Source organism: Phyllobates terribilis, unplaced genomic scaffold (assembly GCF_046119375.1).
Source record: "Phyllobates terribilis strain yellow unplaced genomic scaffold, ASM4611937v1 Scaffold_1__5_contigs__length_1240528914, whole genome shotgun sequence".
Taxonomy (NCBI): Eukaryota; Metazoa; Chordata; class Amphibia; order Anura; family Dendrobatidae; genus Phyllobates; species Phyllobates terribilis.
The window spans coordinates 959,033,523-959,057,385 of record NW_027362761.1 but is presented as its reverse complement, the minus strand read 5'-3'; positions in this window follow the sequence as shown (position 1 = coordinate 959,057,385).

The window sequence follows — 23,863 nt, the reverse complement described above, 5'->3', positions numbered from 1 at the left end:
TAGACGGGGTTGATAAGGGTGTCCCCGGCAAACTGCCGGTCTGTGAGGAAGATGCAGGCGGACATGTTAGGTTGCCTTGATCCAAAGGTGGTGCTATCGATGTCGGACAGCGCTCAAGACCAGCTGGTGTTACCACCTCCAAAGAAAATGATGACCTGCCAATCACGCTGGCTGTTGCGGGTAAAGAGGTGGCAGGTCTGCGCCCCAAAACAGGTGTGACTGCTGTCCCCCCAGTCACAGAGGATGAAGAGGCCGCGGATGCACAAGATATGGCAGACGGTGGTTGGCCCGGCCGGCTAGACCGCATTGTAGCACACTGAGCTTCCCACTGCAACTTATGCTTCATGTCCATGTGCCGGTTCATGCATGAAGTACTCAAACTATGTATTTTTTGGCCTCTACTTAGCTTTTGCTGACAAATGTTACAGATAACACGAGTTGGGTCATCTTTATCGATCTGAAAAAATGCCCAGGCTATGCAAGGCTTAGCACCCATGCGACCTGAAGAGCCACCACGACTTGTGGTGAGAGGCAGAGTTGTGTTTGAGGATGCAGTTGTTGACGTGCTTCCAGTACTACGTCTCTGTCCAGGAAGGCGCAACCTGACCTCGTCGTCACTAGCATCTTCCTCCACCTCCTCTGCTGACCTCATCTCTTGGCTGACTGTGGGTTGACAGTAAGTGGGATCTCCGACCTCATCATCATCACCCTGTGCGTTATCACACCCGTCGTCCTCAGAGCCAACCTGTTCCTGCCCTGACAAAAACCTAAAGTTGTCGCTCCAATCAGGTATTTGAGTCTTATCATCGTCTTCCTCATTGTCTCCACCAACAGGAGTTACAGTTTGGGAATGAGGGTCTACATTATGGTCAGAACCTTCTGCGTCTGGTCCTGGATCCGACTCATAAAGATTCTGGGCATCAGTGCAGATCATTTCCTCGTCTGGATTCACAGAAGCGCTGGAGTCGACCTCTGATTCCCAGGCTATAGTATGAGTAAACAGCTCTGCAGACTCAACCATCTGTTCTACCTCATACTCAGACGGGCAGCTGGAGATTTGGGAGCTGTGAGGAAGCAAGTGCGATTTGGGTGACACCTTTGAGGACTGTAGTATTTGTGATGTTGAAGTTGATGTGGAGGAGAGCCCACTTAAAGGAGCACTTGATATCCGTTGAAGCACCTGCTGTTTTTGTGCCTCATCTGGAATTTGTAGCGATTGGCGTGGCCGTAAGAAAGGGATCTTATCACATTGTCCGCTAAAAGAAGTAGACATTTTAGTTTGGCTGGAAGATGGTCTTTCTTCTGCACCTACCCCACGGACACAACCTTTTTTCCCCTTCCCAACACGCCTATTCCCCTTTCCACCAGCAGCAGGCCTTTTTCCACTCATTTTGGTGGTTAACTAATTCACAACTCTGGAGTTGTTTGCACAAAAAAACAATGGATGGTAACCGAGCAGAGCTGAGTGGCCAAACTGTGGTATTAGGCCAAAACTATTGGCTGGGTTAGATGCAGAAAAAAATTATTTTTAATTTGCAACCTGATGGAGGTCAGTATAGATGGACTAATAGACCAAGTCCCACACACCGCTAGAAGCCCAAATATTTTTTCAGAGCTAGATGCAGAAAATTTTTTTATTCAATTTGCAACCTGATGGAGGTCAGTATAGATGGACTAATAGACCAAGTCCCACACACTGCTAGAAGCCCAAATATTTTTTCAGAGCTAGATGCAGAAAAAAATTATTTTTAATTTGCAACCTGATGGAGGTCAGTATAGATGGACTAATAGACCAAGTCCCACACACTGCTAGAAGCCCAAATATTTTTTCAGAGCTAGATGCAGAAAAAAATTATTTTTAATTTGCAACCTGATGGAGGTCAGTATAGATGGACTAATAGAACAAGTCCCACACGCTGCTAGAAGCCCAAATATTTTTTCAGAGATAAATGAAGAAAAAAATTATTTTTAATTTGCAACCTGATGGAGGTCAGTATAGATGGACTAATAGACCAAGTCCCACACACAGCTAGAAGCCCAAATATTTTTTCAGAGCTAGATGCAGAAAAAAATTATTTTTAATTTGCAACCTGATGGAGGTCAGTATAGATGGACTAATAGACCAAGTCCCACACACCGCTAGAAGCCCAAATATTTTTTCAGAGCTAGATGCAGAAAAAAATTATATTCAATTTGCAACCTGCTAGAGGTCAGTATAGAAGGACTAATAGAACAAGTCCCACACACTGCTAGAAGCCCAAATATTTTTTCAGAGCTAAATGAAGAAAAAAATTATTTTTAATTTGCAACCTGATGGAGGTCAGTATAGATGGACTAATAGACCAAGTCCCACACACTGCTAGAAGCCCAAATATTTTTTCAGAGCTAGATGCAGAAAAAAATTATATTCAGTTTGCAACCTGATGGAGGTCAGTATAGATGGACTAATAGAATGATGCTATGCCCAAAAGATTTTACTTCACTAGGTGCAGTAAAAAAATTGGTATTCTATACACAGGTGGTATATCTTGCAACACAGATAGGCTACTCCACTGACTAACACACTCTGCAATAGGCCAAAAAGGATTAGCTTTGCTAGATTCAGCCAAATGCTGTGAAAAAAACTTGCACAGCACTGGCACAGACCTGCCTGGCAAAAACTGATAGGAACTGATGTAACCTAGTCCTGAAAAGGACTCCAATTACAATTAGTCTTTACTCCCACAATCTATCTATTTAAGAGCACAGACCTGCCTGATAAAAGTCGTAGGAAATGCTGTAACCTAGTCCTTAAAAGGACTGCAATCACAACTATTCCCTACTCCCAAGCTATCTGTAGATTTGTGCGAAAATTGGCTTGAAATTAACAAGGTATAGCGCACACAGCAACAGCGGTGCCGTCTAACACGCAGCTGCAGCAGTGAGAAAATGGTGGCGACGGGGAAAATGGCTTGGTCTTATAGGGCAAGGACATGTGACATACACTGCCAATCACACATGCCCTTGCTTGTGTGAAAAAAAGCACTTCGCTCCGTGTGTGCGCTGCTGATAGGCTGACAGATTGCACCTCCCCACTGCAAATGCGGGAAAGAGAAAAAAAAATGGAGATCTTCATTGTTCCTGCAGAGATCCATCCCCTGCCCCTCCCCCCGCCCCGCTGTACACTCAAACTGCGTATTAACATTAATTTTCATCATTACTGAGAAAAAATCCATTTATGATTTTGGTGCACGAACAGTTATCGAACATAACCTCGAACAGCCGAATTTTTCTCAAATTGTTCGTGTTCGCCGACCGGCTCGAACACCGCCCAAAACAGCTCGAATTTGAGATTGGCGAACAGTTCGAGTAGAACAACGCTCATCTCTAGTGATAACAAAAAATCTCCATTAAATGTCACTTGCTTAAGCCAGCAGGAAGTATGGCAGCGTCTAAAAATCACTAAAGTTAACAAATCCCCGGGCCCGGATGGGATACACCCGCGAGTACTGCAGGAATAAAGTGAAGTCATAGATAGACCATTATTTTTAATCTTTAAAGATTCCATAATACCAGAGTCTGTACCACAGGACTGGCGTATAGCAAATATGGTGCCAATATTCAAAAAGGGGCCAAAAACCGAACTTGGAAATTATAGGCCAGTAAGCTTAACCTCTACTGTGGGTAAAATCCTGGAAGGTTTCCTAAGAGATTCTATACTAGAGTCTCTGAAGAAGAATAACCTCATGACCCAATATCAACATCGGTTTACGAGGGACCATTCCTGTCAAACTAGTCTGATCACCTTTTATGAAGAGGTAAGTTTCGGACTGGACCAAGGAAATGCAGTGGATGTTGTGTATATGGACTTTTCAAAAGCTTTTGATACGGTTCCACACAAAAGGTTGATACACAAAATGAGAACAATGGAGATAGGGGAAAATATATGTAAGTGGGTTAAGAACTGGCTCAGTGATAGGAAACAAAGGGTGGTTATTAATGGAACACACTGGGTCACAGTTAACAGTGGGGTACCACAGGGGTCAGTATTGGGCCCGCTTCTTTTTAACATATTGTGAGGCAGTGACAGGGATCGTATTCGAGGGACGTTATATATCCAGCAGAATGTGTACAGAGTCCTATTAAATCCATTGGAGTGCATTGCAGTCACAAACTCACCTGCGGCTGCAATGCAGAAATAAAGGTGAGCATTGACCTGGTCAGGATATCTGGCTAAGGCAGAGTAAGTAAAACCCGGCAGGGCCTTCATTTCTTGGGGGAGGCTACAGGAAGGCAGTGGGGTGGCCTCCTCCCTCCAACCCGGGTTTCCCAGTGGCTCTTGCCACAGGTCCTTTAAAAACCCTGCAGTAAGGGTTAGTGTGGTTCAGTGTTGGGACCTGCTACAGAGTAGTATTTCAATATTTGCGGATGATGCTAAACTCTGCAGGGTAATCAATACAGAGGAGGACAATTTTATATTACAGGAGGATCTATGTAAACTAGAAGCTTAGGCTGATAAATGGCAAATGAGCTTTAATGGGGATAAATGTAAGGTAATGCACTTGGGCAGAGGAAATAAAATGTATAATGATATGCTTAAATGTAGAACACTGGGCAAAACTGTCACTGAAAAAGACCTGGGTGTATTGGTGGATGACAAGCTCCCGTCTGGTGGCCAGTGTCAGGCAGCTGTTGCAGAGGCAAATAAAATAATGGGATGCATTAAAAGAGGCATAGATGCTCATGAGGAGAACATAATTTTACCTCTATACAAGTCACTAGTGCGACCACACTTAGAATACTGTGTACAGTTCTGGTCTCCGGTGTATAAGAAAGACATAGCTGAACTAGAGCGGGTGCAGAGAAGAGCGACCGAGGTTATTAGAGGACTGTGGGGGTCTGCAATACCAAGACAGGTTATTACACTTGGGGTTATTTAGTTTGGAAAAATGAAGGCTTAGGGGTGATCTTGTTACTATGTACAAGTATATGAGGGGACAGTACAAAGACCTTTCTACTGATCTTTTTACTCTGAGGCCTGAGACGGGGACAAGGGGGCATCTTCTACGTCTGGAGGAAAGAAGGTTTAATCAATCACAGACGCGGATTCTTTACTGTAAGAGCAGTGAGACTATGGAACTCTCTGTCGCATGATGTTGTAATGAGTGATTCACTGTTAAAATTTAAGAAGGGCATGGATGCCTTTCTTGAAAAGTATAATATTACAGGTTATAAAAACTAGATTCCATGATAGGGCGTTGATCCAGGGAACTAGTCTGATTGTCGTATGGAGTCGGGAAGGAATTTTTTTACCCAATGTGGAGCTTAGTGTTTGCCACATGGGTTTTTTTTGCCTTCCTCTGGATCAACAAGTTAGGATATGGGTTGAACTAGATGGACTTAGTCTTCTTTCAACCTTAAAAACTATGTTACTATGTATGTTACTCCTGTGTGACTTGGCTGTTTAATTTACAGCAAAATCGGAACTCAAAAAATAGTCACGCAACAACAAGTCACAGACAAGTTCCGCAAATGTTTTTGTCCCACGTATTTTCTGAGAATCAGTATTTGTAACCCTAAGCCAGCAGTGGGTGATAAATGCAGAAGTGATGACGTGTTACTATTATATTTTTCCCCTGATTGTTCCACTCCTCATTTTGGCTTATAAATACTGATTGAAAATACTGACCAAATACTCAACGTGTGAATTTCCCCCTAAGAGTTTTTTGACGCTGTGTCCATCAAAGTTAATGGGACTTATAGAAATCTGATGCCCATTGTGCTTTTTTTAAGCTGCATTAACTGACCTGCGGTTTTGAAATCCACATGTTAATTTCTGTTGTGGAATCTTTAAGTGTGTTTATATGCGTTTTTTTCCCATAGAATTGCATTCGATGCGGAAAATTCACAGGTAAATAACATATATGTGCTTTTAGTGCATTTTCGCTGCACTAAAAATGCATTTAAAGTGCACATGACTATCAATAAAAGTGTGTCAAAGCCAAGTAAAAGGAAGTAACAAACACAAAACAGCTTTATTTAAAACATGACATACTAACAAGAGACACAAATTGTGCATGAATTGTATTTGCTTGATTTAGTTATTGATTTCTGTATATTGCGCCCATTTACAACTGAACACAAAGATTTTTTTTTATATTTTAAATTTTCTTCGTATAAAGGAACCATCATTGTAAATTTTCTCTTAATTATAGAATAAGGATAGCTCCACACGGAGATGTCACAAGTGACAAGATTGTGTGGAATTAAGTGGTTGTTAATCCAACATGTTTTCAATGGCCAGAAGCATTGAAGATAGGACACGTAGAAGACGGGCTATAATAATTGCTGTGTGCCCTGAGAGATGCCAGCAAGGCCAAAGCATTTCTGGCTCCATGCTAGCATATATTCTAATTATTAGAGAGAAAAAACATGTGTAGAGTCTGAGTGTTAATCAGTCTCTCTGAGACTTTGGTTTTATGATCTTAGCAATGATTTACGGAATATCTCCTTTTCCTCTTCTTAAAGCTGTTATCTTGAAATAAAAAGAAATGATTGAAAATTGTTATTATGCAAGATTTCTGTAGAAAATCAAGCTGCGACCTGATTCCCAAAACACATCACGGGGACAAAAAAGAATACAGAGCTCAAAGATTAACCATCAACATAAAGAAAACAAAGGCAGACTCAGACCCGTGCTCTCTACTCTAATTGTGCATCAGCACATCAAATATGAACAATGAGTATAAAAATGGGAATAATCTTTATACTTCGCATATTATTAAGATGTTGTGATTATTATGTTACAGCAGCCACTAAATCACAAGTCTCCTGTACACTAAGAAATTGATAAAAAATAATTTGATAGTATAAGGCCTCATTCATACATCAGTGATTTTTCTCATTCGCAATAAACAGACTGATCTTCTTCAGTGTTTTGTCAGTGTCAGTTTTTACTATCAGAGTTACATTTATTTTAATTTTTTTTTGAATATTTGCGTATGAGAAATTATCTCAAATTTCTCCAAATAATTTGATAACCTACAAATTAGCTTAAAGGGTTCTCCAAGAATGAGATAAAATGAAGTCCCTAATATAATTCAAACTGCAGCCCGTCCTAGTCACATGTCAGTATAGGCGACATACTGAAGACACATAACTCCCGAGATCTGCATCTCAACTGACAAGAGCTGTTTCACACAAACACTGTTTGCGGCAAAGAGCACGGCTGCGATATGTCAAGAAATATGTTTTAACCCATGTTGTGCTTGGCGAGGAGATCTCCAGCTTCATTCTCCGTTTATTCTGTCACTCTGGCAGCTTTATATAGCAGTGCACAGAGACTCACTCTGCCCAACTGGAAAACAAACATTGAGGAGGATAAAGCTAGAGATAACCTCCTTTGTGCTCAGCAAGGAAGAGATATATTTCTTGAGATATCACAGCTGTGCTCCTGGCCACAGACAGGGTATGTGTGATACAGCTCTTGTCAGCTCTTGTCAGTTGAGACAGAGGTCTCAGGAGCTGTATATCATCAGTCTGTAGCTCATACTGACACGTGGCTAGAACAATTTACAGTTTGAATTCTATCAGGGATGCAATATTATCTAATTCACTGAGAAACTTTTATAAAATAACAAGGAATAAATTAAAAATGAGAACTTTATTAATATATAATAATTATAGGACAAACCCAACAAGACAATACAATAATACCCCCTAAAAAAGACAAGTATTCCCAGTAGAAAAGCCATGCTCAAAAAGACCATCTGATCCACAGTGGGAACCACAGGCTAGAAATTCATATAGTAACACTGACAACTGATAATAAGGAAGGCATACTGGGGATACCAGAGCAGACACCCCTATCTAATAGACATACTGTAAATCAAATAAACATGAGAATCTGACAGCACATAGATGGCATCTGAGCTCTGTACATTTTTTTCACAGACCCATAGACTAGCATTGACTCGGATAAAAATCGAACAAGTCTTTGTGTTTGGTGCTAGTGATGAGTGAGCATGAATTGTTAACCCTATTGACGAGCACGCTTGGGTGCTCGCCGAGTATTTGAGGCGTGCTCGGCATCGATGTTAGTGTCGCCATGGCATCATGTGTCGATCGAGAATTATGGATGCTTTAGTGCCATGCTCAAGTCCCCACCCTGCATATTTCATGGCTGTTAGACAGCCAATAAACATGCGGGGATTGCCTGCCATACATGGTAATGCCGTACCCATGTTGGCTATTGGCATTACTGTTATTGGCCGTCCGCATCGCGTCATCAGGTGTTATATCAAACCCGGTGGCGCGATGCTCGGCACACTCTCCTCTGGAAGCAGTTCAGGGAGAGTTGATCTAGAAGGGAGAGCTTAGATTAGAGCAGGCATATAGGCAGTGTTTAATTACTATTGCAGTATTTGTATATAGCTGCTGCACCATTTAAACAAAAGTCCTTTTCGGGGCTATATACATCCTCCACCATATCACCAGGGTCATTCTGCGGCCCTTGCTCCAAATTTTTAGAGGGTCATCATGCTGAGTTAGAAAAAAAACACATGCGTTGTAAGTACATTTATGCAGGTGTTTTTGGCCTGGTTCTAATAAATAATAATTTAAGAAAATGACGTGGAGTTCACGTTTCTCAATTCTGTCTCCGGCATCTGTGAACAGCAGTAAAGTTCCTTCTATTCACAGGCGCCGGGTAGTGACTACGATGCTCATCAGAGCGTTGATGTCACTACCTAGCGCATGTGAATAGCAGAAACTTTACTGCTATTCATAACGCCAGAGACGGAAGCGAGGAACATTTTGGGCAATAAATTGGTGAACGAGGGAGTGTCTATTGTCTTTATTTCTGTCTTTTTATGTTTTTCAGTTATCCTTTTCTGGACTACTTTGGATTCGTTGGATTACATCGGACCTGCATGGAATTTTTTATTTTTTTTTCACTAAATTGGTGAACGAGGGTTAGTGTGGGGGAGTATTTATTCAAATAAAGTTTTTTTTCTGTGTGTGTTTTTATTTTTTGATTACTGAGTTAGTAATGGGGGTATTTGATAGACACCTCTCCATTATTAATCCCAGGGCTTGATGGCAGCTGTGATTTTTGACAAATAACAGCTGTCGTCAAACCTAACTACCATTTCCGCGATTGCCACAGCACCAGGGCAATAGGGAAGAGCCAGGCAAAGTGCCAGAATTGGAGCATCTAAAGTGATGCTCCAGTTCTGGGGTGGTTTGTATTTTTAGGGAAGGGCCCAATAGACCACGGACCTTAACAGCCTGATAATATAAGCCCACAGCTGTCTGCTTTACCTTGGCTGGTTATCAAAACAGGGGGGGGGGACCATGTGTCATTTTTTTCACTTATTTATTTACTAGATTGTTCCATGTACAGTAAACTACACATGCATGGCACTAACTATATATCTCACAGATATCTATCTATCTATATCTTTGCACGTCAAATAACATACCAAAGAGAGATAAAAGTGCCTGTGTCAAAAACGCATGCAAAAACGCAAGAAAAAAACGCAAGTGAACTGAGGTGAGGGAGTCATGCGGAACTTCAGCTGCATCAAAGCCTGAACAAACGCTGATCGTGGGAACGTACCCTAAAATGGAGTAATACTCTGACAACATTGTTCTCAGCATCGACCAGGGAGTAAGAGATGCGTCCAGGCATCTTCCCCATGCTGTTCCCATTCCATTTGAGTGCTATTCCATTTCAGCAATTTTCCTGCCTTCCTGTTAGGGTCTTCCAGAAAAAATGATTGAGTTTCCCATTGACTTCCATTATACTCGTTACTCAAGTTGAGCCCGTCCAAGAATTCGACTTGCTCGATTCGAGTACCGAGCACTAGAGCATTTTAGCGCTCGCTCATCACTATTTGTTATCACAATGTGGGGTGTGAATAATGGCACCAGCGAGAACCTGCAGAATCCCAGACCCTGAGCTAGGGCTGCTGGAGCTCTTAACCCCCCTGGGTCACTCCCCCTCCTGCCCTCAGGCTGGACCTAAATCTCCACCCCTGGCCTCTCTCAGCTAAAAACTCCAAAAGCTAAAATTAACTATTCTTCCTTAATGGGCGGTCCTAGGGAGCCGGTTCTGTTGTCATCAGATCAAGTCGAGCCCCTGCTACGTGGAGAGACCAAACACAGTGGCCCTAGGGGGTTTACGAAAGGCTGTGCCATGTATCTCTTCATCCCTATGTGCTAGGCTGTGCTGAAAGCTAGGGTGACATTCCTCCTGTTCGTATGATTCCAAAACACCAAGGTTACTTACCGATAGGCATTTTTTCCTGAACCTATGACAGCATGCCTTGAGAGAGGGATCCGCCCCACCAAGGACAGGAAATCATCTGAAATAAAAGGGCGGTACCTCTCCCTCACTTCAGTTGTTTACAGAGCATTGAGACCTCCAGAAAAGGTTAGACACATAACCAACACCTACAATATACATAAGCATCCCAAAAATAAAGTGCACTCCAGGGCGTGATAAAACAGGGGGGGTAAACTATAGGTGCTGTCATGGGTTCAGGAAAAACTGGCTACCGGTAAGTAACCTTGGTGTTTTCCCCTCACCGATTACAGCACACCTTGAGATAATTTTGGAGAATATGAGCACCCTAGGGAGGGACCACTGCCTGAAGTACCCTTCTTCCAAAGGTGAGATCAGAGGAGGATAGATCCCACCTATAGTGCTTGTAGAAGATGTATGGTTCAGACCAAGAAGCAGCTTTACATATCTGGTCAATTGAGACGTCTGCTCTCACCGCCCAGAAGGTTGCTACAGCTCTGGTGGAATGAGTTTTAATACCGTCCGGTGCCGGAGCTCCTGTAGATATGTAAGCTAGACAAATGGCCTCCCTAAGCCACCTAGAAATAGTCCCCTTTGATACCCTGTGACCTTTCCTACTCCCCTGAAAGACCAGAAACAAGGAGTGGTCCTTCCTCCACTGACTACTCATGTCTATGTACTAAAAACCAAGCAATGTGAACTGAGGTCTAAGATGGTAGACATGCAAGAAATAGGAGCATGTTCACACTAGCAAAAAGAAGCAAAACCTACAAAAGACAAAATTATATCTCATACCCTACCATCATTATATATAAATGTAAAGCAAAGTTGCATAATAAATATAGGGTACTTAGTGAACTATTTTTGATCAAAAAAAGTATACAAGCCGTCCCACCAGCGGCAAGGTGACCCTAAATTGGGACGGTACCTATACTGCCTATATTAAAAACCTTACTGTATATCAAAGTTGAAGTAATGCATATAAAAGGGTAGACAAATAGGACCGGGTCCCAACTCCAGACCACCTAGGCCCGTGGTAAGCTACATATATACTAATCAGCTCAACAAAGGGGATGCCACACCCTTAAATTGCACAGAATGCAAACAAGACAAAAAACCAAGCAATGTGAACTGAGGTCTAAGATGGTAGACATGCAAGAAATAGGAGCATGTTCACACTAGCAAAAAGAAGCAAAACCTACAAAAGACAAAATTATATCTCATACCCTACCATCATTATATATAAATGTAAAGCAAAGTTGCATAATAAATATAGGGTACTTAGTGAACTATTTTTGATCAAAAAAAGTATACAAGCCGTCCCACCAGCGGCAAGGTGACCCTAAATTGGGACGGTACCTATACTGCCTATATTAAAAACCTTACTGTATATCAAAGTTGAAGTAATGCATATAAAAGGGTAGACAAATAGGACCGGGTCCCAACTCCAGACCACCTAGGCCCGTGGTAAGCTACATATATACTAATCAGCTCAACAAAGGGGATGCCACACCCTTAAATTGCACAGAATGCAAACAAGACAAAAAACCAAGCAATGTGAACTGAGGTCTAAGATGGTAGACATGCAAGAAATAGGAGCATGTTCACACTAGCAAAAAGAAGCAAAACCTACAAAAGACAAAATTATATCTCATACCCTACCATCATTATATATAAATGTAAAGCAAAGTTGCATAATAAATATAGGGTACTTAGTGAACTATTTTTGATCAAAAAAAGTATACAAGCCGTCCCACCAGCGGCAAGGTGACCCTAAATTGGGACGGTACCTATACTGCCTATATTAAAAACCTTACTGTATATCAAAGTTGAAGTAATGCATATAAAAGGGTAGACAAATAGGACCGGGTCCCAACTCCAGACCACCTAGGCCTGTGGTAAGCTACATATATACTAATCAGCTCAACAAAGGGGATGCCACACCCTTAAATTGCACAGAATGCAAACAAGACAAAAAACCAAGCAATGTGAACTGAGGTCTAAGATGGTAGACATGCAAGAAATAGGAGCATGTTCACACTAGCAAAAAGAAGCAAAACCTACAAAAGACAAAATTATATCTCATACCCTACCATCATTATATATAAATGTAAAGCAAAGTTGCATAATAAATATAGGGTACTTAGTGAACTATTTTTGATCAAAAAAAGTATACAAGCCGTCCCACCAGCGGCAAGGTGACCCTAAATTGGGACGGTACCTATACTGCCTATATTAAAAACCTTACTGTATATCAAAGTTGAAGTAATGCATATAAAAGGGTAGACAAATAGGACCGGGTCCCAACTCCAGACCACCTAGGCCCGTGGTAAGCTACATATATACTAATCAGCTCAACAAAGGGGATGCCACACCCTTAAATTGCACAGAATGCAAACAAGACAAAAAACCAAGCAATGTGAACTGAGGTCTAAGATGGTAGACATGCAAGAAATAGGAGCATGTTCACACTAGCAAAAAGAAGCAAAACCTACAAAAGACAAAATTATATCTCATACCCTACCATCATTATATATAAATGTAAAGCAAAGTTGCATAATAAATATAGGGTACTTAGTGAACTATTTTTGATCAAAAAAAGTATACAAGCCGTCCCACCAGCGGCAAGGTGACCCTAAATTGGGACGGTACCTATACTGCCTATATTAAAAACCTTACTGTATATCAAAGTTGAAGTAATGCATATAAAAGGGTAGACAAATAGGACCGGGTCCCAACTCCAGACCACCTAGGCCCGTGGTAAGCTACATATATACTAATCAGCTCAACAAAGGGGATGCCACACCCTTAAATTGCACAGAATGCAAACAAGACAAAAAACCAAGCAATGTGAACTGAGGTCTAAGATGGTAGACATGCAAGAAATAGGAGCATGTTCACACTAGCAAAAAGAAGCAAAACCTACAAAAGACAAAATTATATCTCATACCCTACCATCATTATATATAAATGTAAAGCAAAGTTGCATAATAAATATAGGGTACTTAGTGAACTATTTTTGATCAAAAAAAGTATACAAGCCGTCCCACCAGCGGCAAGGTGACCCTAAATTGGGACGGTACCTATACTGCCTATATTAAAAACCTTACTGTATATCAAAGTTGAAGTAATGCATATAAAAGGGTAGACAAATAGGACCGGGTCCCAACTCCAGACCACCTAGGCCCGTGGTAAGCTACATATATACTAATCAGCTCAACAAAGGGGATGCCACACCCTTAAATTGCACAGAATGCAAACAAGACAAAAAACCAAGCAATGTGAACTGAGGTCTAAGATGGTAGACATGCAAGAAATAGGAGCATGTTCACACTAGCAAAAAGAAGCAAAACCTACAAAAGACAAAATTATATCTCATACCCTACCATCATTATATATAAATGTAAAGCAAAGTTGCATAATAAATATAGGGTACTTAGTGAACTATTTTTGATCAAAAAAAGTATACAAGCCGTCCCACCAGCGGCAAGGTGACCCTAAATTGGGACGGTACCTATACTGCCTATATTAAAAACCTTACTGTATATCAAAGTTGAAGTAATGCATATAAAAGGGTAGACAAATAGGACCGGGTCCCAACTCCAGACCACCTAGGCCCGTGGTAAGCTACATATATACTAATCAGCTCAACAAAGGGGATGCCACACCCTTAAATTGCACAGAATGCAAACAAGACAAAAAACCAAGCAATGTGAACTGAGGTCTAAGATGGTAGACATGCAAGAAATAGGAGCATGTTCACACTAGCAAAAAGAAGCAAAACCTACAAAAGACAAAATTATATCTCATACCCTACCATCATTATATATAAATGTAAAGCAAAGTTGCATAATAAATATAGGGTACTTAGTGAACTATTTTTGATCAAAAAAAGTATACAAGCCGTCCCACCAGCGGCAAGGTGACCCTAAATTGGGACGGTACCTATACTGCCTATATTAAAAACCTTACTGTATATCAAAGTTGAAGTAATGCATATAAAAGGGTAGACAAATAGGACCGGGTCCCAACTCCAGACCACCTAGGCCCGTGGTAAGCTACATATATACTAATCAGCTCAACAAAGGGGATGCCACACCCTTAAATTGCACAGAATGCAAACAAGACAAAAAACCAAGCAATGTGAACTGAGGTCTAAGATGGTAGACATGCAAGAAATAGGAGCATGTTCACACTAGCAAAAAGAAGCAAAACCTACAAAAGACAAAATTATATCTCATACCCTACCATCATTATATATAAATGTAAAGCAAAGTTGCATAATAAATATAGGGTACTTAGTGAACTATTTTTGATCAAAAAAAGTATACAAGCCGTCCCACCAGCGGCAAGGTGACCCTAAATTGGGACGGTACCTATACTGCCTATATTAAAAACCTTACTGTATATCAAAGTTGAAGTAATGCATATAAAAGGGTAGACAAATAGGACCGGGTCCCAACTCCAGACCACCTAGGCCTGTGGTAAGCTACATATATACTAATCAGCTCAACAAAGGGGATGCCACACCCTTAAATTGCACAGAATGCAAACAAGACAAAAAACCAAGCAATGTGAACTGAGGTCTAAGATGGTAGACATGCAAGAAATAGGAGCATGTTCACACTAGCAAAAAGAAGCAAAACCTACAAAAGACAAAATTATATCTCATACCCTACCATCATTATATATAAATGTAAAGCAAAGTTGCATAATAAATATAGGGTACTTAGTGAACTATTTTTGATCAAAAAAAGTATACAAGCCGTCCCACCAGCGGCAAGGTGACCCTAAATTGGGACGGTACCTATACTGCCTATATTAAAAACCTTACTGTATATCAAAGTTGAAGTAATGCATATAAAAGGGTAGACAAATAGGACCGGGTCCCAACTCCAGACCACCTAGGCCCGTGGTGAGCTACATATATACTAATCAGCTCAACAAAGGGGATGCCACACCCTTAAATTGCACAGAATGCAAACAAGACAAAAAACCAAGCAATGTGAACTGAGGTCTAAGATGGTAGACATGCAAGAAATAGGAGCATGTTCACACTAGCAAAAAGAAGCAAAACCTACAAAAGACAAAATTATATCTCATACCCTACCATCATTATATATAAATGTAAAGCAAAGTTGCATAATAAATATAGGGTACTTAGTGAACTATTTTTGATCAAAAAAAGTATACAAGCCGTCCCACCAGCGGCAAGGTGACCCTAAATTGGGACGGTACCTATACTGCCTATATTAAAAACCTTACTGTATATCAAAGTTGAAGTAATGCATATAAAAGGGTAGACAAATAGGACCGGGTCCCAACTCCAGACCACCTAGGCCCGTGGTAAGCTACATATATACTAATCAGCTCAACAAAGGGGATGCCACACCCTTAAATTGCACAGAATGCAAACAAGACAAAAAACCAAGCAATGTGAACTGAGGTCTAAGATGGTAGACATGCAAGAAATAGGAGCATGTTCACACTAGCAAAAAGAAGCAAAACCTACAAAAGACAAAATTATATCTCATACCCTACCATCATTATATATAAATGTAAAGCAAAGTTGCATAATAAATATAGGGTACTTAGTGAACTATTTTTGATCAAAAAAAGTATACAAGCCGTCCCACCAGCGGCAAGGTGACCCTAAATTGGGACGGTACCTATACTGCCTATATTAAAAACCTTACTGTATATCAAAGTTGAAGTAATGCATATAAAAGGGTAGACAAATAGGACCGGGTCCCAACTCCAGACCACCTAGGCCCGTGGTAAGCTACATATATACTAATCAGCTCAACAAAGGGGATGCCACACCCTTAAATTGCACAGAATGCAAACAAGACAAAAAACCAAGCAATGTGAACTGAGGTCTAAGATGGTAGACATGCAAGAAATAGGAGCATGTTCACACTAGCAAAAAGAAGCAAAACCTACAAAAGACAAAATTATATCTCATACCCTACCATCATTATATATAAATGTAAAGCAAAGTTGCATAATAAATATAGGGTACTTAGTGAACTATTTTTGATCAAAAAAAGTATACAAGCCGTCCCACCAGCGGCAAGGTGACCCTAAATTGGGACGGTACCTATACTGCCTATATTAAAAACCTTACTGTATATCAAAGTTGAAGTAATGCATATAAAAGGGTAGACAAATAGGACCGGGTCCCAACTCCAGACTACCTAGGCCCGTGGTAAGCTACATATATACTAATCAGCTCAACAAAGGGGATGCCACACCCTTAAATTGCACAGAATGCAAACAAGACAAAAAACCAAGCAATGTGAACTGAGGTCTAAGATGGTAGACATGCAAGAAATAGGAGCATGTTCACACTAGCAAAAAGAAGCAAAACCTACAAAAGACAAAATTATATCTCATACCCTACCATCATTATATATAAATGTAAAGCAAAGTTGCATAATAAATATAGGGTACTTAGTGAACTATTTTTGATCAAAAAAAGTATACAAGCCGTCCCACCAGCGGCAAGGTGACCCTAAATTGGGACGGTACCTATACTGCCTATATTAAAAACCTTACTGTATATCAAAGGGTAGACAAATAGGACCGGGTCCCAACTCCAGACCACCTAGGCCTGTGGTAAACTACATATATACTAATCAGCTCAACAAAGGGGATGCCACACCCTTAAATTGCACAGAATGCAAACAAGACAAAAAACCAAGCAATGTGAACTGAGGTCTAAGATGGTAGACATGCAAGAAATAGGAGCATGTTCACACTAGCAAAAAGAAGCAAAACCTACAAAAGACAAAATTATATCTCATACCCTACCATCATTATATATAAATGTAAAGCAAAGTTGCATAATAAATATAGGGTACTTAGTGAACTATTTTTGATCAAAAAAAGTATACAAGCCGTCCCACCAGCGGCAAGGTGACCCTAAATTGGGACGGTACCTATACTGCCTATATTAAAAACCTTACTGTATATCAAAGTTGAAGTAATGCATATAAAAGGGTAGACAAATAGGACCGGGTCCCAACTCCAGACCACCTAGGCCCGTGGTAAGCTACATATATACTAATCAGCTCAACAAAGGGGATGCCACACCCTTAAATTGCACAGAATGCAAACAAGACAAAAAACCAAGCAATGTGAACTGAGGTCTAAGATGGTAGACATGCAAGAAATAGGAGCATGTTCACACTAGCAAAAAGAAGCAAAACCTACAAAAGACAAAATTATATCTCATACCCTACCATCATTATATATAAATGTAAAGCAAAGTTGCATAATAAATATAGGGTACTTAGTGAACTATTTTTGATCAAAAAAAGTATACAAGCCGTCCCACCAGCGGCAAGGTGACCCTAAATTGGGACGGTACCTATACTGCCTATATTAAAAACCTTACTGTATATCAAAGTTGAAGTAATGCATATAAAAGGGTAGACAAATAGGACCGGGTCCCAACTCCAGACCACCTAGGCCCGTGGTAAGCTACATATATACTAATCAGCTCAACAAAGGGGATGCCACACCCTTAAATTGCACAGAATGCAAACAAGACAAAAAACCAAGCAATGTGAACTGAGGTCTAAGATGGTAGACATGCAAGAAATAGGAGCATGTTCACAATAGCAAAAAGAAGCAAAACCTACAAAAGACAAAATTATATCTCATACCCTACCATCATTATATATAAATGTAAAGCAAAGTTGCATAATAAATATAGGGTACTTAGTGAACTATTTTTGATCAAAAAAAGTATACAAGCCGTCCCACCAGCGGCAAGGTGACCCTAAATTGGGACGGTACCTATACTGCCTATATTAAAAACCTTACTGTATATCAAAGTTGAAGTAATGCATATAAAAGGGTAGACAAATAGGACCGGGTCCCAACTCCAGACCACCTAGGCCCGTGGTAAGCTACATATATACTAATCAGCTCAACAAAGGGGATGCCACACCCTTAAATTGCACAGAATGCAAACAAGACAAAAAACCAAGCAATGTGAACTGAGGTCTAAGATGGTAGACATGCAAGAAATAGGAGCATGTTCACACTAGCAAAAAGAAGCAAAACCTACAAAAGACAAAATTATATCTCATACCCTACCATCATTATATATAAATGTAAAGCAAAGTTGCATAATAAATATAGGGTACTTAGTGAACTATTTTTGATCAAAAAAAGTATACAAGCCGTCCCACCAGCAGCAAGGTGACCCTAAATTGGGACGGTACCTATACTGCCTATATTAAAAACCTTACTGTATATCAAAGTTGAAGTAATGCATATAAAAGGGTAGACAAATAGGACCAGGTCCCAACTCCAGACCACCTAGGCCCGTGGTAAGCTACATATATACTAATCAGCTCAACAAAGGGGATGCCACACCCTTAAATTGCACAGAATGCAAACAAGACAAAAAACCAAGCAATGTGAACTGAGGTCTAAGATGGTAGACATGCAAGAAATAGGAGCATGTTCACACTAGCAAAAAGAAGCAAAACCTACAAAAGACAAAATTATATCTCATACCCTACCATCATTATATATAAATGTAAAGCAAAGTTGCATAATAAATATAGGGTACTTAGTGAACTATTTTTGATCAAAAAAAGTATACAAGCCGTCCCACCAGCGGCAAGGTGACCCTAAATTGGGACGGTACCTATACTGCCTATATTAAAAACCTTACTGTATATCAAAGTTGAAGTAATGCATATAAAAGGGTAGACAAATAGGACCGGGTCCCAACTCCAGACCACCTAGGCCCGTGGTAAGCTACATATATACTAATCAGCTCAACAAAGGGGATGCCACACCCTTAAATTGCACAGAATGCAAACAAGACAAAAAACCAAGCAATGTGAACTGAGGTCTAAGATGGTAGACATGCAAGAAATAGGAGCATGTTCACACTAGCAAAAAGAAGTAAAACCTACAAAAGACAAAATTATATCTCATACCCTACCATCATTATATATAAATGTAAAGCAAAGTTGCATAATAAATATAGGGTACTTAGTGAACTATTTTTGATCAAAAAAAGTATACAAGTCGTCCCACCAGCGGCAAGGTGACCCTAAATTGGGACGGTACCTATACTGCCTATATTAAAAACCTTACTGTATATCAAAGTTGAAGTAATGCATATAAAAGGGTAGACAAATAGGACCGGGTCCCAACTCCAGACCACCTAGGCCCGTGGTAAGCTACATATATACTAATCAGCTCAACAAAGGGGATGCCACACCCTTAAATTGCACAGAATGCAAACAAGACAAAAAACCAAGCAATGTGAACTGAGGTCTAAGATGGTAGACATGCAAGAAATAGGAGCATGTTCACACTAGCAAAAAGAAGTAAAACCTACAAAAGACAAAATTATATCTCATACCCTACCATCATTATATATAAATGTAAAGCAAAGTTGCATAATAAATATAGGGTACTTAGTGAACTATTTTTGATCAAAAAAAGTATACAAGCCGTCCCACCAGCTGCAAGGTGACCCTAAATTGGGACGGTACCTATACTGCCTATATTAAAAACCTTACTGTATATCAAAGTTGAAGTAATGCATATAAAAGGGTAGACAAATAGGACCGGGTCCCAACTCCAGACCACCTAGGCCCGTGGTAAGCTACATATATACTAATCAGCTCAACAAAGGGGATGCCACACCCTTAAATTGCACAGAATGCAAACAAGACAAAAAACCAAGCAATGTGAACTGAGGTCTAAGATGGTAGACATGCAAGAAATAGGAGCATGTTCACACTAGCAAAAAGAAGCAAAACCTACAAAAGACAAAATTATATCTCATACCCTACCATCATTATATATAAATGTAAAGCAAAGTTGTATAATAAATATAGGGTACTTAGTGAACTATTTTTGATCAAAAAAAGTATACAAGCCGTCCCACCAGCGGCAAGGTGACCCTAAATTGGGACGGTACCTATACTGCCTATATTAAAAACCTTACTGTATATCAAAGTTGAAGTAATGCATATAAAAGGGTAGACAAATAGGACCGGGTCCCAACAGTCTATGTACTGTAGCAAGGCTCTTCTAACATCCAGATTATGGAATCTAACCTCCCCGGGGTTTTTTGGATTGCTGCAGAATGAGGGTAGCACAATCTCTTGATTACAGTGGAATCTGGACACTACCTTAGAAAGGTATGCTGGATCTGGACGTAGGATGATCCTGTCATCATGAACATGGGTGTACGGAGGATCAACAGAAAGGGCCTGCAGGTCAATCACCCTGCGGGCTGATGTTAGGGCCACTAGGAGAATGGTTTTAAGGGTGAGGTTCTTTGTAGAGATAACCTGCAGGGGTTCAAATGGGTCGCCAGAGAGTGCGTTTAAGACTAAATTCAGGTCCCTGGGAGGAACTCAGAGTCTGAACTGGTCTAGATCAGGAACAGGATTTAATGAATCTAGAGACCCACCTGTTCCCCACCAGGTTGCAATTATAGAGCGCCCCTGTAGCGGACACCTGAACTTTGAGTGTTCCTGTAGCCAACCCCAGGTCACGCCCCCTCTGCAAAAACTCCAGGACATCTTTAATTGGAGGTTTATCTGATAATGGGTTATCTGTAAAATCCAAGAATTTTCCCCAGATTCTGCTATAAATCTTAGTTGTTATAGGCTTTCTACTACCCAATAGGATAGAAACTATGCCCGGTGAAAACCCCTTATTACTCAGTAACATCCTCTCAAATTCCACGCCACCAGATGGAATCCTTTGGCTTGTGCGTGGAATACCGGCCCTTGGATGAGAAGGTCCGGCCTCTCCAGCAGGACCCAGGGATCCGAGACCGACATTGGACGAAGAAGTGAGAACCAGGGTCTTTTTGGCCAAAAAGGGGCTATTAGAATTATCTTTGCCCCATACTCCTGAATTTTCCTCACAAATGCCGGAATCATTACTGTCGGGGGGAAAAGCGTAGGCCTTCCTGAACTTCCATGGAACCTGGAGATCGTCTACAGCATAGGGATTCTCTGTCGGGTCTAGTGAACAGAATCTCTTCACCTTCCTGTTTGCCCTGGTGGTGATCAAATCTATGTCCGGTGACCCCCCATAGTTGGATAATCTGCTGGAAGACTATTGGGTTTAGGGCCCACTCTCCTTGTCTTAAAGTGTGGCAACTGAGAAAATCTGCCTTTGAATTCTCTACCCCCCTGATGTAAAGAGCACTGAGGGATGGGAGATGTTGTTCCACTAGTTGCAGGATTCTATTTGCCTCTACCATCAGGGAGCGTGATCTTGTTCCTCCCTGGTGATTTATGTAAGCCACTGTTGTCCGATTGTCGGACATGACCTGGACATGGTGACCCTGAATGTGGGGAAGGAAGTCTATCAGGGATTTTAGGTTCGATGATGCACCTATTTCGTGACATGCCCAGTGCCCCTGAACTGAGAGATCTGCCAGATGACCCCCCTAGCCGGAGCCACTCACATCTGTTGTAATTGTATGGTCAACTGGTCTGACCACTGCAATCCTGAGGTCAGATTTTCCCTGTTTGTCCACCAGGGAGGGATTCTACCATTTCTAAGGAAAGAAATAGTCTTTTTTCTAAATGTCCGTTGAAGGATCTCTGTGCTGACAGGACCTACCACTGAAGAAACCTCATGTGACCTTGGCCACAAGGGCCATAGAGTCTCCAGTGATGTCCTTGAGAGAGGCAATGTCCCTACTGGGCTCCCAGCAGTCAAATGGGCCCAAATTGATTATTTTGCAAACCTTGTCTTCCGGGAGGAAGCAGGCTTGGAGTTAAGAATTTAGGGTCAGGCCCAGAAAGATTTGAGTCCTTGAGGGGGTTAGTTATGATTTTTGAGCATTTATCATCTATCCTAGCTGATGTAAAACCACCTTGACATCTAGAAGTTGAGTGGAACAGTGGTCTTCTGATCTCCCTATTACCAAATAGTCGTCTAAGTAGGGAACGATCACTACTTTTTTGATTCGGAGAAAAGCTGTCACCTCGGCTATCACCTTTGTAAACACTCTCAGAGCTATCGACAGGCCAAAAGGTAGGGCAGTGAATTGGAAATGTCTCAGTTCCCCCTGAAGAAATAGGGCTACCCTTAGGTACTTATAGTAGTCTGGATGGATTGGGACGTGATAATAGGCATCCTTTAGGTCGATAACTGCCATGAAACAATTGTGGTGTAGGAGTTTTACTGCCAAGTTCACTGATTCCATTTTGAAAGACTGGTTCTCTATCAGCTGATTTAGACTCTTGAGATTGATAATGGTCCTTAAGGACCCATTTGTTTTTTTATCACAAACAGGGGGGAATAAAATCCCCTTTCCCTTTGTGATTCCGGAACTTCGTGAAGGACCTGTTTCCTTACTAATTCTAATATCTCCGACTCTAGGGCTATCTGCTCCTCCCTGGACTTCCTCTTGGGGGTGATCATGAAAGTTCGGTGAGGAATCTGACTGAAGCGTATCTTCAGGCCACTCTTCACAATACTCAGCACCCAGGGATTTGATGTAATGGCCTCCCAAGCTGGAATAAAATGGGACAGACTTCCACCGACCGCTAGCCTGGCATCATTGGGAAGATTTTTTAGTACTGGAGGATGGTCCTCCAAACATATAACCAGACTCTTTTTTAGATCTGAACGCCCATCTTTTTCTTTCTCCAGGAGGGCAACCCTGGTTAAATCTCTTCCTCCGAAAGTAAGATCTTTTGTGTCCCCCGTGAACCCTGGGAAACCTCTCTTCGTGTCGCCAGCTTTCTCCAAAAGCTCATCCAGCTTTTGGCTGAATAAGAACTTGCGGTCTCAAGGGAGAGAATATAACTTATGTTTTGATTGCAGGTCTCCTGGGCAACCCTTGAGCCACAGGGCCCGTCTGGCAGCATTAAATAAGTTTGCTGACCTGGCAGAGAGTTTAACAGAATCCGCTGAGGAGTCAGCAAGGAAAGCTGATGCTGCCTGCATTAGAGGTAGATTGGGGAGGATTTTATCTCTAGGGATCTTTTTATCCTTGAGCTGGTCTTCTAATTGTTGAAGCCACACCATGACCTAGCAACATAAGTGCCTGCTACCACTGGCTTCAGGCCCTCTGCTGCAGCTTCCCAGGTGTGACATAGGAAGGAGCCTGCTTTTTTATCTAGAACATATTTTAGAATGCCCGAATCCTCCAGGGGTAGAGACGATTTTTTGGATGATCGGTGCTACAGATCTGTCAACTTTGAGAATTTTATCCCAAGACTCAGAGACTTTATCCTCGAAGGGGTACCTCTTCTTAGAGGATGAGGGCAACGCTCCCGATTTTTCAGGCTTCCTCCATTCCCGGTCTATAAGGCTCTGAATTTTAGGGTTCACTGGAAAGGAACGTCTCTTTTTTTCCTCCAGGCCCGCGAACATAATGTCTTCAAGGGATCTGGCTGCTTTCTCCTCCCTTAATCCCATGGTTGATCTGACAGCTCTGACCAACTAGTCCGTACCCTCAATAGGGAAACAGTGCCTACCATTATCTGATGAAGAAGAAGACCATGAATCACTGAGACATGGATCCTCCGACTGGGAGGATGAATCATAGTCGGAGGAGATATC